Below are 11,893 nucleotides of genomic sequence, written 5' to 3'. Positions count from 1 at the left end.
TCTGGTGGCTCCCTCCCCCTATTATTTATCTTCCGGTATCAGTCAGATGTGCCCACTCTGCTTTACCTGTCCACTGACATCTTCTGCCCCTGTAGAGATCCAGAAGTGTATCATTCTAATCTCAGGCTGATTTCATGGGTGATCAGAGTTTTTTGGGTAGATAATCAACTCACTTTAGGAGACTGGTTGGAACAGTATCTCCTACTTCTATGCCATCCTGTTTCCTGAGAAAAGGTGTTTATCAGGTATAGCAGTAATTATTCAAACATTCCAGAGAAGAGGAAGTATCCTGAAAGTGGACTGCGAGGTAGCTGGCACACTGAGAGAGAGCAGAGGAAGTGGTCTTGCCTTCCTCATGGAGCAAACTCCTCCCCACCTGAATGGCATCTGTTATCTTCTGATATCAGTCCAACTTTCCCACTCTGCTTTACCTGTCCACTGGTGTCTTCTGCCCCGTAGAGATCTAGAAGTGTATAATCCTACACCTCAGGCTGATTTTATGGGTGTTCAGAGTGTTCTGGTAGATAATCAAATCACTTTAGGGGACCAGTTGAAACAGTGTCTCGTGCTTCTCCACATCTTTTCCCCCTCATTTAATTGAATTTAAATTAAAGAAATAAAATAAAATAAAGCCTTCAGTCTCAAAAAAAAAAAAAAAAAAGAAAAGAAAAGAAAAGCAAGGAACAAAAAAAAAAATTTCCACTTCAAAATATAGGGATAGAGGGAACATTCCAGAATTTCATCAAATCTATCTGTATAAAAATAAATTTCCAACATCAGATGGTTTTCTCTGTGGAAGATAGATATTTAAGATATTTAAATAAATATTTAAATATTAAATATTTAAGATATTTAAAGAAAAATTAAGGCTAATGCATCACAATCTCTTCCAAAAAACTGATGAGAAATAAATATGCCCCAATTCATTGTATGATGCCAGCATTACTCCACCACCATACCCAGGCAAGGACTGCACAAGAAGGGAAAGTTCAGGTTGTTATCTCGCATGAACATACCTGCAAAAATCCTGGCAGACTGAATGCAAATGCACACTGAAATGATCACATATGATGACCTAGTGTGAATCATCCCTCAGATGCAAGGTTCATTCAACACACACAGATCAATAAATGGGACAAACTGCTTCAATAGAGAGAAGGATTGAATCTACATCATCCTCTCCATTGATGCCAAAAACCGTTTGTACAGAAATCAGTGGCTTTCTTATACACTAACAATAAAAATACAGAAAGGGAAATTAGAGAATCGATTCCATTTACTATAGCACCAAGAACCATAAGATACCTGGGAATAAACCTAACCAAAGAGGTAAAGGATCTGTATTCGAGGAACTACAGAACACTCATGAAAGAAATTGAAGAAGATACAAAAACATGGAAGACCATTCCACGCTCTTGGAATGGAAGAATTAACATTGTTAAAATGTCTATACTGCCTAGATCAATCTATACTTTTAATACCATTCCGATCCAAATTCCACCGGTATTTTTTTAAATTTATTTTTTATTTTCAGTATAACATTATTCTTTATTTTTGCACCACACCCAGACTCATGAAAAAATGTTCATCATCACTAGCCATCAGGGAGATTCAAATTAAAACCACATTGAGATACCACCTTACACCAGTTAGAATGGCCAAAATTAGCAAGACAGGAAACAACATGTGTTGGAGAGGATGTGGAAAAAGGGGAACCCTCTTCCGCTGTTGGTGGGAATGCAAGTTGGTGCAGCCTCTTTGGGGAACAGTGTGGAGAACAGTGTTCTATTAAAAATAGAACTTCCCTGAGGGAAACAAGATGGCGGGGAAGTAGGAGGAGGCACCCGTTCAACCTGCACCCTAAAGTGAGCTGATTACCTTCCAAAGATCTCCAATCACCCACATAATCAGCCTGAGATCAGAATTATACACATCTGGATCTCTACTGGAGCAGAAGACACCAGTGGGCAGGTAAAGCGGAGTGGGAAAGTCGGACTGATATTGGAAGATAAACAAAAGGGGGAGGAAGCCACCAGAGGCGCCCCTTTGGAAAGTAATATCCCAATACAAGAGTGCCCTGTGCCTGGGGACCAGCATTAACTCGGGAGTCTAGTAGAAAGCACTCAAAAAGAGCAAAGGATCACCAGGGGGGAAATTGTGGGAATCAGGGTGTTAGGGTCCGGACTTAAGTCCCCAGGACAGCCACTCCTGGCACAGAGCCAGAGAGAGTGTGGCAGAAAAACCAGGTCTCCGTCCCTGAACCACCAGCGCTCCTGAGAGTGCCTGGCGCCCAGCTCCCTTGAGGGGCTGGGAGCCTCGCCAACCAACAGAAGCACAGCCTTTTTGCAGTCCCCACACAAGTGCCCTGCTGTGCCATCAGAGTCCAAATTGTACCCTGCGCCCTCCCTGAGAGAGGTGCACACAAACACCAGCCAGCTGCTCTCGGACCAGGAAGACCAGGCACTCACAGCCCGGGCCAGGGGGAAAATCTCAGTGTGTGATCAATGCTTGGAACTTCTCTGGCAGTCTGGAGCTCCCCAGACAGCCGCTGCTGCCGTGGTTTGGGGTACAAGCAAAAGATCCTGAGTCCCCAGGGACTGCGACTTGGAACCTGCTCTGCCAGCAGCGAAGGGGGGATTTATATGGGCTCTGCAGACATGACTGAGGCTTCTTTCTGAGAAGGAGATCAGGGTGAAGTTTGCTTCCCTCTAAACCTACAAAAACCATCAAAAACGGTCAAGGCGAGAGAGAAAAACAAAAGTGAACAAATATAAAAACCTCCAGAGAACAAAAGCCTGAAAAAACCAGTTTCCTCAGAGCCCACCCCCTTGAGGGGGGCGGGAGGACTTAGCTGAGAGAACTTCAGGAACTGAAAACCCACCTGGCAGGCCCCTCCCCCAGAAAACCAACGGGGAAAGGAAAAAAAAAAAAAAAGACAACAAGAGAAACACCACCACTACTTCACAGGACAATTTTTATTATTAATTCGATCCCACTATTCTGGCCAATATCTAGTAACGAGATAGAAGCGGTGATCAAAAACTTCCCAAAGAGGAGTCAAGATGGCGGAGAAGTAGCAGCTGAGACTACTTCAGCTAGCCGGAGATCAGCTAGATAGCTTATCTAAAGATTGCAAACACCTGAAAATCCATCAGCAGAACGAAGAGAAGAAGAACAGCAATTCTGGAAACAGAAAAACAACCACATTCTGAAAGGAAGGACTGGCGGAGAAGTGAATCCAAAGCGACGGGAAGATAAGACCCCGGGGGGAGGGGCCGGCTCCCGGCAAGCGGCAGAGCAATGGAGCACAAACTCAGGACTTTTAAAAGTCTGTTCCGCTGAGGGACATCGCTCCAGAGGCTAAACCGGGGCGAAGCCCACACGGAGTCAGCGTGGCCTCAGGTCCCGCAGGGTCACAGAAGGATCGGGGGTGTCTGAGTGTCGCAGAGTTTAAAGGTATTAGAACGGGACAGCCGGCTGCAGAGACAGAGCCGACAGTGAGCTCGCAGCTCGGCGTGACCTTGAAGCAGTCGCAGGCTCGGTGAGCTCGGAGCGCAGCCGGAGGTCAGGCAGACGGGAGTAACTGGGCGCGGTTCTCTGAGGGCGCACTGAGGAGTGGGGCCCCAGGCTCTCGGCTCCTCTGGGCGGGAGACCAGGAGGCCGCCATTTGTATTCCCGTCCTCCGGAACTCTACGGAAAGCGCTCAGGGAACAAAAGCTCCTGAAAGCAAACGCAAGCGGATTACTCACCCCGGCCCCTGGTAAGGGCGGTGTAATTCCGCCTGGGGCAAAGACACTTGAGAATCACTACAGAGGAGGAGAAAGCCAAGCACGGAACTCATGGCTTTTTTCCTGTGTGCGGTTTTCAGTCCAAGGCAGTTTCCAGAGGAGGATTTAAGCCAAGCACGGTTTTCATTTTTTTTTTTCTTTTTTTTTTTTTTTTCTTCGCCTTCGGGTAAAATTTTTTTTTTTTTAACTGTTACCTTTTTTTCTTTTTTTTTTTTTTTACGATTTTTTTTTAGTTTATCTAATATATATATATATATATTTTTTTTTTTTTACATTTTTCTTAGGTGTTTTCTTTTTTTTAAAATTCTTTTTTTTTTTTCTTTTTTTTTTTTTTTTTTTTTCTTTTTTCTCTCTTCCTTTTTGAACCTCTTTTTATCCCTTTCTCCCCACTCACGATTTTGGATCTCTTCTAATTTGGTTTAAAAGCATATTTTCCTGGGGTTGTTGCCACCCTTTTAGTATTTTACTTGCCCCTTCATTTACTCTTATCTGGACAAAATGACAAGACGTAAAAATTCAAACACAAAAAAAAAGAACAAGAGGCAGTACCGAAGGCTAGGGACCTAATCAATACAGACATCGGTAATATGTCAGATCTAGAGTTCAGAATGACAATTCTCAAGGTTCTAGCCGGGCTCGAAAAAGGCATGGAAGATATTAGAGAAACCCTCTCGAGAGAGATCTAAAAGCCCTTTCTGGAGAAATAAAAGAACTAAAATCTAACCAAGTTGAAATCAAAAAAGCTATTAATGAGGTGCAATCAAAAATGGAGGCTCTCACTGCTAGGATAAATGAGGCAGAAGAAAGAATTAGTGATATAGAAGACCAAATGACAGAGAATAAAGAAGCTGATCAAAAGAGGGACAAACAGCTACTGGACCACGAGGGGAGAATTCGAGAGATAAGTGACACCATAAGACGAAACAACATTAGAATAATTGGGATTCCAGAAGAAGAAGAAAGTGAGAGGGGAGCAGAAGGTATACTGGAGAGAATTATTGGGGAGAATTTCCCCAATATGGCAAAGGGAAACGAGCATCAAAATTCAGGAGGTTCAGAGAATGCCCCTCAAAATCAATAAGAATAGGCCCACACCCCGTCACCTAATAGTAAAATTTACAAGTCTCAATGACAAAGAGAAAATCCTGAAAGCAGCCCGGGAAAAGAAGTCTGTAACATACAATGGTAAAAAAAATATTAGATTGGCAGCTGACTTATCCACAGAGACCTGGCAGGCCAGAAAGAGCTGGCATGATATTTTCAGAGCACTAAACGAGAAAAAACATGCAGCCAAGAATACTATATCCAGCTAGGCTATCATTGAAAATAGAAGGAGAGATTAAAAGCTTCCAGGACAAACAAACAACTGAAAGAATTTGCAAATACCAAACCAGCTCTACAGGAAATCTTGAAAGGGGTCCTCTAAGCAAAGAGAGAGCCTACAAGTGGTAGATCAGAAAGGAACAGAGACCATATACAGTAACAGTCACCTTACAGGCAATACAATGGCACTAAATTCATATCTCTCAATAGTTACCCTGAATGTGAATGGGCTAAATGCCCCTGTCAAAAGACACAGGGTATCAGAATGGATAAAAAAAAACAAAACCCATCTATATGTTGCCTCCAAGAAACACATTTTAAGCCCGAAGACACCTCCAGATTTAAAGTGAGGGGGTGGAAAAGAATTTACCATGCTAATGGACATCAGAAGAAAGCAGGAGTGGCAATCCTTATATCAGATCAATTAGATTTTAAGCCAAAGACTATAATAAGAGATGAGGAAGGACACTATATCATACTCAAAGGGTCTGTCCAACAAGAAGATTTAACAATTTTAAATATCTATGCCCCCAATGTGGGAGCAGCCAACTATATAAACCAATTAATAACAAAATCAAAGAAACACATCAACAATAATACAATGATAGTAGGGGACTTTAACACTCCCCTCACTGAAATGGACAGGTCATCCAAGCAAAAGATCAGCAAGGATATAAAGGCCTTAAATGACACACTGGACCAGATGGACATCACAGATATATTCAGAATATTTCATCCCAAAGCAACAGAATACACATTCTTCTCTAGTGCACATGGAACATTCTCCAGAATAGATCACATCCTCGGTCCTAAATCAGGACTCAACCGGTATCAAAAGATTGGGATCATTCCCTGCATATTTTCAGACCACAATGCTCTAAAGCTAGAACTCAACCACAAAAGGAAGTTTGGAAAGAACCCAAATACATGGAGACTAAACAGTATCCTTCTAAAGAATGAATGGGTCAACCGGGAAATTAAAGAAGAATTGAAAAAAAAATCATGGAAACAAATGATAATGAAAACACAACGGTTCAAAATCTGTGGGACACAACAAAGGCAGTCCTGAGAGGAAAATATATATAGCGGTACAAGCCTTTCTCAAGAAACAAGAAAGGTCTCAGGTACACAACCTAACCCTACACCTAAAGGAGCTGGAGAAAGAACAAGAAAAAAAAACCCTAAGCCCAGCAGGAGAAGAGAAATCATAAAGATCAGAGCAGAAATCAATGAAATAGAAACCAAAAAAACAATAGAACAAATCAACGAAACTAGGAGCTGGTTCTTTGAAAGAATTAATAAAATTGATAAACCCCTGGCCCGACTTATCAAAAAGAAAAGAGAAAGGACCCAAATAAATAAAATCATGAATGAAAGAGGAGAGATCACAACTAACACCAAAGAAATACAAAACTATTATAAGAACATACTATGAGCAACTCTACGCCAATAAATTTGACAATCTGGAAGAAATGGATGCATTCCTAGAAAACATATAAACTACCACAACTGAACCAGGAAGAAATAGAAAGCCTGAACAGACCCATAACCAGTAAGGAGATTGAAACAGTCATTAAAAATCTCCAAACAAACAAAAGCCCAGGGCCAGACGGCTTCCCGGGGGAATTCTACCAAACATTTAAAGAAGAACTAATTCCTATTCTCCTGAAACTGTTCCAAAAAATAGAAATGGAAGGAAAACTTCCAAACTCATTTTATGAGGCCAGCATCACCTTGATCCCAAAACCAGACAAGGATCCCACCAAAAAAGAGAGCTATAGACCGATATCCTTGATGAACACAGATGCGAAAATACTCAACAAAATACTAGCCAATAGGATTCAACAGTACATTAAAAAGATTATTCACCACGACCAAGTGGGATTTATTCCAGGGCTGCAAGGTTGGTTCAACATCCGCAAATCAGTCAATGTGATACAACACATCAATAAAAGTAAGAACAAGAACCATATGATACTCTCAATAGATGCTGAAAAAGCATTTGACAAAGTACAACATCCCTTCCTGATCAAAACTCTTCAAAGTGTAGGGATAGAGGGCACATACCTCAATATCATCAAAGCCATCTATGAAAAACCCACCGCAAATATCATTCTCAATGGAGAAAAACTGAAAGCTTTTCCGCTAAGGTCAGGAACACGGCAGGGATGTCCATTATCACCACTGCTATTCAACATCGTACTAGAGGTCCTAGCCTCAGCAATCAGACAACAAAAGGAAATTAAAGGCATCCAAATCGGCAAAGAAGAAGTCAAATTATCACTCTTCGCAGATGATATGATACTATATGTGGAAAACCCAAAAAGACTGCACTCCAAAAACTGCTAGAACTTATACAGGAATTCAGTAAAGTGTCAGGATATAAAATCAATGCACAGAAATCAGTTGCATTTCTCTACACCAACAGCCACAGCAAGACAGAAGAAAGAGATATTAAGGAGTCAATCCCATTTACAATTGCATCCAAAACCATAAGATACCTAGGAATAAACCTAACCAAAGAGACACAGAATCTATACTCAGAAAAACTATAAAGTACTCATGAAAGAAATTGAGGATGACACAAAGAAATGGAAAAATGTTCCATGCTCCTGGATTGGAAGAATAAATATTGTGAAAATGTCTATGCTACCTAAAGCAATCTACACATTTAATGCAATTCCTATCAAAGTACCATCCATCTTTTTCAAAGAAATGGAACAAATAATTCTAAAATTTATATGGAACCAGAAAAGACCTCGAATAGCCAAAGGGATATTGAAAAAGAAAGCCAACGTTGGTGGCATCACAATTCCGGACTTCAGGCTCTATTACAAAGCTGTCATCATCAAGACAGCATGGTACTGGCACAAAAACAGACACATAGATCAATGGAACAGAATAGAGAGCCCAGAAATAGACCCTCAAATCTATGGTCAACTAATCTTCGACAAAGCAGGAAAGAATGTCCAATGGAAAAAAGACAGCCTTTTCAATAAATGGTGCTGGGAAAAATTGGACAGCCACATGCAGAAAAATGAAAATTGGACCATTTCCTTACACCACACACAAAAATAGACTCAAAATGGATGAAGGACCTCAATGTACGAAAGGAATCCATCAAAATCCTTGAGGAGAACACGGGCAGCAACCTCTTCGACCTCTGCCGCAGCAACATCTTCCTAGGAACAACGCAAAAGGCAAGGGAAGCAAGGGCAAAAAATGAACTATTGGGATTTCATCAAGATCAAAAGCTTTTGCACAGCAAAGGAAACAGTTAACAAAATCAAAAGACAACTGACAGAATGGGAGAAGATATTTGCAAACGACATATCAGATAAAGGACTAGTGTCCAGAATCTATAAAGAACTTAGCAAACTCAACACCCAAAGAACAAATAATCCAATCAAGAAATGGGCAGAAGACATGAACAGACATTTCTGCAAAGAAGACACATCCAGATGGCCAACAGACACATGAAAAAGTGCTCCATATCACTCGGCATCAGGGAAATACAAATCAAAACCACAATGAGATATCACCTCACACCAGTCAGAATGGCTAAAAATCAACAAGTCAGGAAATGACAGATGCTGGCGAGGATGCGGAGAAAGGGGAACCCTCCTACACTGTTGGTGGGAATGCAAGCTGGTGCAGCCACTCTGGAAACTCTGGAAAAACAGCCCAGCAATTGCACTATTGGGTATTTACCTCAAGATAAATGTAGTGATCCAAATAGAATGTTTATAGCAGCAATGCCAAACTATGACCCATGGAAAGAATGGTATCAATTGTAGATGTCCCTATACAAAATGTAGATCCAAAGGGTACACATGCACCCGAATGATCAGCAGCAATGACAGCCAAACTATGTAGATGTCCATCAACAGATGAATGGACAAGAAGATGTGGTATATATACACAATGGAATACTATGCAGCCATCAAAAGAAATGAAATCTTGCATTTGCAACAACATGGATGGAACTAGAGCGTATCGTGCTTAGCGAAATAAGTCAAGCAGAGAAAGACAACTATCATATGATCTCCCTGATATGAGGAAGTGGTGATGCAACATGGAGGCTTAAGTGGGTAGAAGAATAAATGAAACAAGATGGGATTGGGAGGGAGACAAACCATAAGTGACTCTTAATCTCACAAAACAAACTGAGGGTTGCCGGGGGGAGGGGGTTTGGGAGAAGGGGGTGGTATTATGGACATTGGGGAGGGTATGTGATTTGGTGAGTGCTGTGAAGTGTGTAAACCTGGTGATTCACAGACCTGTACCCCTGGGGATAAAAATATATGTTTATAAAAAATAAAAAATTAAAAAAAAAAAAAAAAAAAAAAAAAAAAAAAAACCCCATCTATATGTTGCCTCCAAGAAACTCATTTTAAGCCCGAAGACACCTCCAGATTTAAAGTGAGGGGGTGGAAAAGAATTTACCATGCTAATGGACATCAGAAGAAAGCAGGAGTGGCAATCCTTATATCAGATCAATTAGATTTTAAGCCAAAAACTATAAGAGATGAGGAAGGACACTATATCATACTCAAAGGGTCTGTCCAACAAGAAGATTTAACAATTTTAAATATCTATGCCCCCAACGTGGGAGCAGCCAACTATATAAACGAATTAATAACAAAATCAAAGAAACACATCAACAATAATACAATAATAGTAGGGGACTTTAACACTCCCCTCACTGAAATGGACAGATCATCCAAGCAAAAGATCAGTAAGGAAATAAAGGCCTTAAACGATACACTGGACCAGATGGACATCTCAGATATATTCAGAACATTTCATCCCAAAGCAACAGAATACACATTCTTCTCTAGTGCACATGGAACATTCTCCAGAATAGATCACATCCTCGGTCCTAAAGCAGGACTCAACCAGTATCAAAAGATTGGGATCATTCCTTGCATATTTTCAGACCACAATGCTCTAAAGCTAGAACTCAACCACAAAAGGAAGTTTGAAAAGAACCCAAATACATGGAGACTAAACAGCATCCTTCTAAAGAATGAATGGGTCAACCGGGAAATTAAAGAAGAATTGAAAAAAATCATGGAAACAAATGATAATGAAAATACAATGGTTCAAAATCTGTGGGACACAACAAAGGCAGTCCTGAGAGGAAAATATATAGCGGTACAAGCCTTTCTCAAGAAACAAGAAAGGTCTCAGGTACACAACCTAACCCTACACCTAAAGGAGCTGGAGAAAGAACAAGAAAGAAACCCTAAGCCCAGCAGGAGAAGAGAAATCATAAAGATCAGAGCAGAAATCAATGAAATAGAAACCAAAAAAATAATAGAACAAATCAACAAAAGTAGGAGCTGGTTCTTTGAAAGAATTAATAAAATTGATAAACCCCTGGCCAGACTTATCAAAAAGAAAAGAGAAAGGACCCAAATAAATAAAATCATGAATGAAAGAGGAGAGATCACAACTAACAACAAAGAAATACAAACTATTATAAGAACATACTATGAGCAACTCTACACCAACAAATTTGACAATCTGGAAGAAATGGATGCATTCCTAGAAACATATAAACTACCACAACTGAACCAGGAAGAAATAGAAAGCCTGAACAGACCGATAACCAGTAAGGAGATTGAAACAGTCATTAAAAATCTCCAAACAAACAAATGCCCAGGGCCAGACGGCTTCCCGGGGGAATTCTACCAAACATTTAAAGAAGAACTAATTCCTATTCTCCAGAAACTTTTCCAAAAAATAGAAATGGAAGGAAAACTTCCAAACTCATTTTATGAGGCCAGCATCACCTTGATCCCAAAACCAGACAAGGATCCCACCAAAAAAGAGAGTTATAGACCAATATCCTTGATGAACACAGATGCGGAAATACTCAACAAAATACTAGCCAATAGGATTCAACAGTACATTAAAAAGATTATTCACCACGACCAAGTGGGATTTATTCCAGGGCTGCAAGGTTGGTTCAACATCCGCAAATCAGTCAATGTGATACAACACATCAATAAAAGAAAGAACAAGAACCATAAGATACTCTCAATAGATGCTGAAAAAGCATTTGACAAAGTACAGCATCCCTTCCTGATCAAAACTCTTCAAAGTGTAGGGATAGAGGGCACATACCTCAATATCATCAAAGCCATCTATGAAAAACCCACCGCAAATATCATTCTCCATGGAGAACAACTGAAAGCTTTTCCGCTAAGGTCAGGAACACGGCAGGGATGTCCATTATCACCACTGCTATTCAACATAGTACTAGAGGTCCTAGCCTCAGCAATCAGACAACAAAAGGAAATTAAAGGCATCCAAATCGGCAAAGAAGAAGTCAAATTATCACTCTTCGCAGATGATATGATACTATATGTGGAAAACCCAAAAGACTCCACTCCAAAACTGCTAGAACTTATACAGGAATTCAGTAAAGTGTCCGGATATAAAATCAATGCACAGAAATCAGTTGCATTTCTCTACACCAACAGCAAGACAGAAGAAAGAGAAATTAAGGAGTCAATCCCATTTACAATTGCACCCAAAACCATAAGATACCTAGGAATAAACCTAACCAAAGAGGCACAGAATCTATACTCAGTAAACTATAAAGTACTCATGAAAGAAATTGAGGAAGACACAAAGAAATGGAAAAATGTTCCATGCTCCTGGATTGGAAGAATAAATATTGTGAAAATGTCTTTGCTACCTAAAGCAATCTACACATTTAATACAATTCCTATCAAAGTACCATCCATCTTTTTCAAAGAAATAGAACAAAT

The sequence above is a fragment of the Mustela putorius genome, unplaced genomic scaffold (genome assembly GCF_011764305.1).
Source record: "Mustela putorius furo isolate JIRA1106 unplaced genomic scaffold, ASM1176430v1.1 tig00000475_pilon_pilon_pilon, whole genome shotgun sequence".
Taxonomy (NCBI): Eukaryota; Metazoa; Chordata; class Mammalia; order Carnivora; family Mustelidae; genus Mustela; species Mustela putorius.
This window is presented reverse-complemented; position numbering follows the sequence as displayed.